This window comes from Pyrus communis, chromosome 2 (genome assembly GCF_041283825.1).
Source record: "Pyrus communis isolate YQ-2024b chromosome 2, ASM4128382v1, whole genome shotgun sequence".
NCBI lineage: Eukaryota > Viridiplantae > Streptophyta > Magnoliopsida > Rosales > Rosaceae > Pyrus > Pyrus communis.
The window spans coordinates 3,598,106-3,605,000 of NC_142566.1; the positions used below are offsets into that span (position 1 = coordinate 3,598,106).

General features: G+C 34.4%; 1 long non-coding RNA gene across 1 annotated transcript; it reads right to left on the bottom strand.

Moving 5' to 3' along the window:
- Window positions 1–4,317: 4,317 nt before the first annotated feature.
- Window positions 4,318–6,629, bottom strand: LOC137748025 (uncharacterized). The gene is made up of 4 exons (XR_015967027.1): window positions 6,518–6,629; window positions 5,916–6,367; window positions 5,289–5,382; window positions 4,318–4,709 (listed from the first exon to the last, which is right to left on the bottom strand). It is a non-coding gene; the product is annotated as an uncharacterized LOC137748025 (long non-coding RNA).
- Window positions 6,630–6,895: the final 266 nt, after the last annotated feature.

Genomic DNA, 6,895 nt, shown 5'->3' on the forward strand with positions numbered 1-6,895 from the left:
GATCTACAAGTTCACTATATACCAACTGAGCACCAAACTACAGATATCTTGACAAAAGGATTACATGGTCCAGCCTTTCTCATACATTGCTATAATCTCAGACTAAGCTATCCCAGTTGAGATTGAGGGAGGATAGTGATTGAAGATGTATGATAGCTTAGTATGTACCTTCATGCCATGTCAGCTATAGTTTGTTACAAGTTAGTTGAGTTGTTAAGAATTAGTTCGTTAAGTGAGCTGGAATGAGAGAGAGTGTTGAGTCATCAATTGTAAGAAATGCTATATATAGCAACCTATGTGTAATAGCTCATTACCGTTACAAAGCAATAAACACAAGAATAATCAGTTTCTCTCTCTTGCTTTCATGTTATTCTTCGACTTCCTTCTGCATTTTCTGTATCCTTTCTTCATCAGCATAGCTCAATTCTTCTTCAATCCATAGTTGTTAAGAGTTTCTTGCCATGAAAATTACTTGCGATTGCCAACATATTCGATGAGTAGGGGAAGGAAGCATTTTTTAAACCTTTAAAGATCGTATTCAAAAGGAATATGTGGATGAAAAAAAAAAACTACGTTTTAGATTATTGAAAGTAGTTTTGATAAATAAAAATAAAAAGTGTCGGAAGTTTGAATGAAAAAAGAACTAAATCTTTTTGTGTCATGTTGATGAAATGAGGTTTTCCCACACTAGTTTATAGTCATATCCGCAAATATGACTTAATAAATTGAACAAGACACCTAGTGATATATATAAGGATTCGAGGATACACACTTTTGACACATTTAACACTATTTTGTACGATCCACTTCGTAAAATGACACCCATTTGTTATAAATGAAACAAACCTAATGTAAAAGTTTGCACACGTATGCATAAACTACAATAACTGCTTTTTTATTCTCCCATCAGTTGGGAAAATATGAAATTATTGTTGGAATATCATGCATATATGGTTGTCACAGGAGTGAAGCTATGGACTGATGACATTGTGGATGGTCAAGTCTGTATGCACTCTAAGCAATCATCAGACTGACAATTAAGATTTGCCTATTTGAGGATCACTAAATTGTTCATAAGAAGTCTGAGACGGGGTTTTGATTCACTTGATCTGAGTTTTAAGGACATCATTAACGTAGATAAAACTGCTTAGTGTATTTTCTGCATAAGTAGACACTAGACTGTTACTACATTCATGGCGAGTTCGAAAATGATCCCTGATTTGTTTCCTTGAGTGGATCTCTAACTCATCTTTTTTTTCCTTCTTTTTTTTTTTTTTTTTTTTTTTGCAGTCGAGCTACAGGAGATGCTGGTTCTGCAGTCAGGTACTTTGAATAGAGTGTAGATTTTCTTTCAAAACTGACAAGAAATGATCAGGAGTTATTACATCCAAACCAAACCTTTACTGTAATACTAATATCAGCATTATGTCGTACCCGTGCTTTGCCCTGATATAGTTATTTTTCCTTTTTCAATTTTGTATGTAGATAACGGATACACTTTCTATTTCACAATAAAATCGGAGATCTCAAAATATTATGATGAAGACTTCAAAGCTGCTTGATGTTATATTACTATTTCCAGTCGTTGAATGTTCGACGTGATGTTGAGCATGATCCAAATGTTCCATCTCAGGTCAGCAACTATCTAATTTGCTTGTTCTCATTAGGTTTCTTTTGTGACTTACAGTATTTGTACGACTGCTATACAGTTCCTCTTTTATAATTAATGTCATTTAAATGTGCTTGGGAATGGATTGATACAATGATACTAGTTTAGCTTGTTGGCTATGACTTGCTAATGAATGCATGTTTGGCATTCTAAGCTCTGCATCGCAATATTTTAAACTCAAAGCCTTTCTACCCATTACACTATTGCAATTGTTTCTGAATTCTGAGTTGAATGCTGTAACTTTAACTTACATTTCATTGAATTTTGGCCCATTTCACCTCTAAACTCTCTGTCATCCGATATGAATACATGTTTGGCAGAATTTGGCCACAATACAAAAGAAGATGTTGGGAATAGCAGGTCATACACGGGACATTCTAGGCTTTGTATTACCATTAGGGGTGTGCTATCGACACACCCCATTTTACTTCTCACACACCCCTTAATAATTTATGTTCGTTGATCTTCTTCAATTCATCTGATCCGACGGCCGAAAATTAAAAGGATGTGTAAGAAGTAAAATGAGGTGTGTGGATATCACACCCCTTACCATTAACTTTCTGCCCATTAGCAATTGGTTTTGAGTTGAATACTCTTTAAGTTTAACAAAAGGCCAATGCAAGAGCTTAAACAGACTGACTTTTATTGCAAACGTGCGTTGTTAGACCTTCCCAAATGTCAACCTCTAACTCCTCTGGACTCTCTTGTTTCTAATGAAGGAAAATAAGTTAGCTTTGCTTCAATATCCAAATGAGCTTCTGCCCGGTAAGCAATAAAGTTCTGAGGGAGATTGATTGCTGTGGTGGCATTCAAGAACAAAATGTTTGGCGCTATTGTTCCGTATTCCTTCACCAACTGATGCCTCCATAGACATACCACTCAGTTGTATATAAAAGAGTCAACTCCCTTTACTTACCTGATACGATTTGATTTCCGAAAGATTTTCTGATAGCTTCAGTACTGTATTGTTGTAATTTTGTTTAAATTCGATCAATATATACAACAAATACAAGAATCTCCATGTATTGTATATTCTGTTTGCATTGGGCTTTATGGTTGTTATCTGTATTGGGCTTCGTAATGAAAGTTCATTCTCCTTTGACCGGAAAACAGAAAAATGTTGAGTAGCAAAAGCATACAACAGAGTGAGAAAAATTGAAACAACATGTAACTGATGCACCAAATAATAGCTTAGTGGTTGCTCATGCAACTTATATTTCTTGAGATTTCATTTTCTGATGCATAACAGCATGAAGGAAAACTCTTTTAATAGTGTGGGGGAGGGAGAGTTCCTAACTTTGGGCCTTCTTTCACTAGACCAAAAGCTAGTTGTTTATAAATTTGTTAAGTCGGTCCCAAACCCATAATAGTTTATGCACGTAAACCTTATTTTGGTCATCGTCATCAGTCCCTACCGTTTCACTAAGAAACTTCCATTTCATTTGTATAATGTTTCATGAGATTGGTTTACAAAGTTGATGCACTAAAGCCGGTAATGGTGCTTTCACTTGCAAGGCCGTTCTGCACTTTTCTTGGTGGCGAAACTCATTCATCAAATAACAAAGACAAAAGTGAGGACCAAGAAAGACAAAAAGAGGATATATAAAAATTTTAATGGAGAAAAAGCTTAAAGGTGGAGCTAATGGAAAAAATGGAGAGAATAAAGGAAACAAGAAATAAAAGAAAGCAATGCACATGAAAAGAAGCATTGTTTACTTGCAATTCAAGTTTATAATCTGCTTTTTTTTTATTAATGCTAAACATATTGATAAAAAAAAAAAAAAAAAAAAAAAAAGGAGTTGGAATATATTGTTTATAATTTACTTTGTGGTTGATTCATGGAATTTTATGTTAATGATTGAAGCCGTTTATATTATAAATCACTTTGTAATGATCATCTTTGCAAAAAATCAACTAAAAATAAGGTATTTTAGTCATTAACTATAGCAAATGGCTTGTAATTCTTTTTACTGGGCCTGTCCATCTGTTTTTATACGGTTCAATAACCAAACGATCTCATATTTTACTAATTTTTTTGCATAAATGATCATTACAAAGTGATTTATAATATGAACAATTTTGGTCATAAACATAAAGTTTAAACCACCAATGTAGTATTGAGGAACCAGTTAAATTCGAAAAGTTTTTCTATTGCTTCTCCTTCATGTGAAGTGATTAATAAAATACAATGCATGATCCTGTTGACTGTTTTAAATGATTGCGCCATGAGGATATTCAAATTCTATCGAGGAAGAGTAGATAAAGTAGGTTGATATTTTATCATCTGTTTTGTTATTAATTTTGATTATTTGCCAAAATTTTGAGTTAAAAATATGTGACAGTCGACAGGTCTAACATTGTTATTCTCGATCGACTGACATTGGATTTATATTTTAAATTCTACGAGTTTTACGCTCGCGATCTAAAACCTAAAATATGAGCTCACATGGTTCTTATATACACTGGGGAAAATATTTACAAAGTAGGTGTCAGTCGAAGGAAATTGTGACCAACACCGTAAGATATACTTATTGGACCCAACTTCAGAATGCATCTGTTCTTTCATAGCCGATGGTTTCCTTCCATTACTTTCCAAAGGCTGTTTGCTTTTCATCGCCATGTGATTTGATTTCACCCCTTCAACATCATAAAAAACCCTCTATAACATCTTCAATGAACAAAAGAAAGTTACTGGCATAGAAAAATACCCAACAGCCAGATCAGATGCAGTATATCAACACATCAGAATTTGGAAGAGAGACATTTTGAAGGCGACAATCCTTGGCAGGAGCTGGACGCTCCGCATCCTTAGAGAAAATTTGTATTAATCTCTCATATCCCTAATCCTTTGGGCCTTAGTTTTTTGCTGTACGTACCAGAAATTCCATTAATGGATAATAAGAAAACTAGAAGACAAATTCGGATTTTAAAGGACACTTATAAGGACGATTTGCTCCATAACCTCATTCATGACATTGGGTTTCTGGCCATGTGATACAGATTTTGATCTAGAAGAGATCGATCCGGAGCTTTTCTTATCCTGCAGAGGTGAGTTGGACCAATCAAAATACATTAAAATCTAAATATCAATTAAAGCACACGAATGCTTCAAAATTCACAAAATATACAGTGGAAGTGCGAGCATAAATGTTAAATATTAAGTACACAAAAAGGAGAGGTTTCCTAGCAAATGCTTAGAAAGTAACAATGAGTTTTTACTTTAGGTTGACAACATCATAACAAGGGAGATCTCCTATAGTTTAGAAGCTCAGAGCTCATGGATTCGTCTGTTATTAAAAAGGAGGGTTGCAAAGTGATTTACAGATGTCAAAATAGAAAATAAAAAATCACTAAACATTATTTAATATTCTAATAGTAACATCAAATAAATAGATCTTAAATCAATTCCTCAGAACAAAGTTCTCAAATTTCCTAATAGACATCATACGACTAAGTGTAGAAGTATGTACGGCCAAAAGTACATTCCCTAACTGTTACGGATTCAGGACACCACAATGGAAAGTCAAAATCAAGAAGAAAAGCCGACATAACAGGTGGAGAAAAGATAAGATATGAGAAAGTATTGCAGGACAAGCAGAAAGATAAACATAATACGTACAAGTTGAAGGGGATTAACCCTAGATGACAGTTACTGGGTCACTTGTATTACTCTCTGAGAAACTGGTTGAGATGAGCCAAAAAAAGATCGGTAACTGCGAGATAATGAGAAAAAAATTTAAAACACCTTTTAGAATTATACCTTGCAAAAAAAAGATACCCCGTGGAAAAAAATAACATGTCAAAAAAGAAAAAAACCTGTACTCGATGCAGTTTCAAATAAAAGTAGAATACCACTAAGAAAATCTATACACAACTCACAAAGCAACTATTTGGTTGAATTCGTTGCTTTACTATAATCCAAATAACATGATCAAATATTGTTCATCAATATAATGGTGGAAAGGTGTTGAGCCCTTGCATGACGGCGTGAGTTCAAACTCCGTCGATGATTAATCTATCTAATCTAACAAAAAAAAATATCGTTTGACAAAAAAATTATATAGTTATACATAAGACTCAAAATGTCCTCGCAATGACCACAATAGATTTAAAACAGTTCAAACCGTCTAAAAGAAAAGGAGGGATGAAATAAATGGTAGCAAAGACCAATACCACCGTCGTCATACTATAAAGAAGTCTTGAGTTTTTGATCACATGAAAGAAGGCAGTTACAGTAGCCACTTACTTATCATAGGGTAGCTTCTTCTTTTCATAAGACTTGTCTCGAGAAGAACCACCATCCGTCTCACACTTCTTTCTTTGTTGTTCTTTCAAACACTGTCGAAACTCATGACGTGCCACTGTTACCTTGGTGCGCTTCGTATCTTCTTTTACTTACTCCGCTTCCCCGTATCTCACCTTGTCCTCATAATCATCATATTCTTTGACTGAATGATGGAATTCCTATACGAAAGCAACCACCAGATAAACAGAAATACTAATGTGTTTCAATAAGAAGGAAAGGGAAAAAAAAGAGCTTATGAATAATAATAATCGACATGTCAACAGTAATCGCATATAGACACACATTAAAATTTTACTTACATCTCTACCATATCCCCGCATTTCTAAGTCGAATTAACAATTAACTATACTGGATACCTGGAACCTAACTTTAATCTGCTGGGCAGAAAATACCTATGCAAAATCAGTAATCACCGTTAATTCAAAGAATTACAAACGAGAAAACCGAAAGAATCCACAATTCAGATGCTTCAATATCATGCTAAAAATTGGAATTTCAGATTCCATATATTTTCAGCTGATAACCCGAACCGATCAACTCACCAGAAAGTCCTTCCTTTCAACCTCAAAGATGATGCAAGGCCGAAGAATTCGAAATGTATGGAAGTCGTTGCCGAGCCCTAACGTAATCGTCCGATCCCTTCAAACATCAAAGCCTAATCAAAGCAGGTCAGAATTTGTGTTCTAATCAAACCATCATGATCAACATAACAGACTGACTGAAAGAGATTTTAATAAAATAAAAAAAATTGAAACCGCTTACATACCTGTTCAGGTAGATAAATCCCAAATTTCAGAAAGATAAAAAAAAAAAAAAAGAAAAAAAAAACGAGATGAAACCCTAACGCTAACTGATAGATTATCACTAATCTGGATTAATTGGTGTGAGATAGGGAGAGATGATTGATTGCGCGTTTCTCA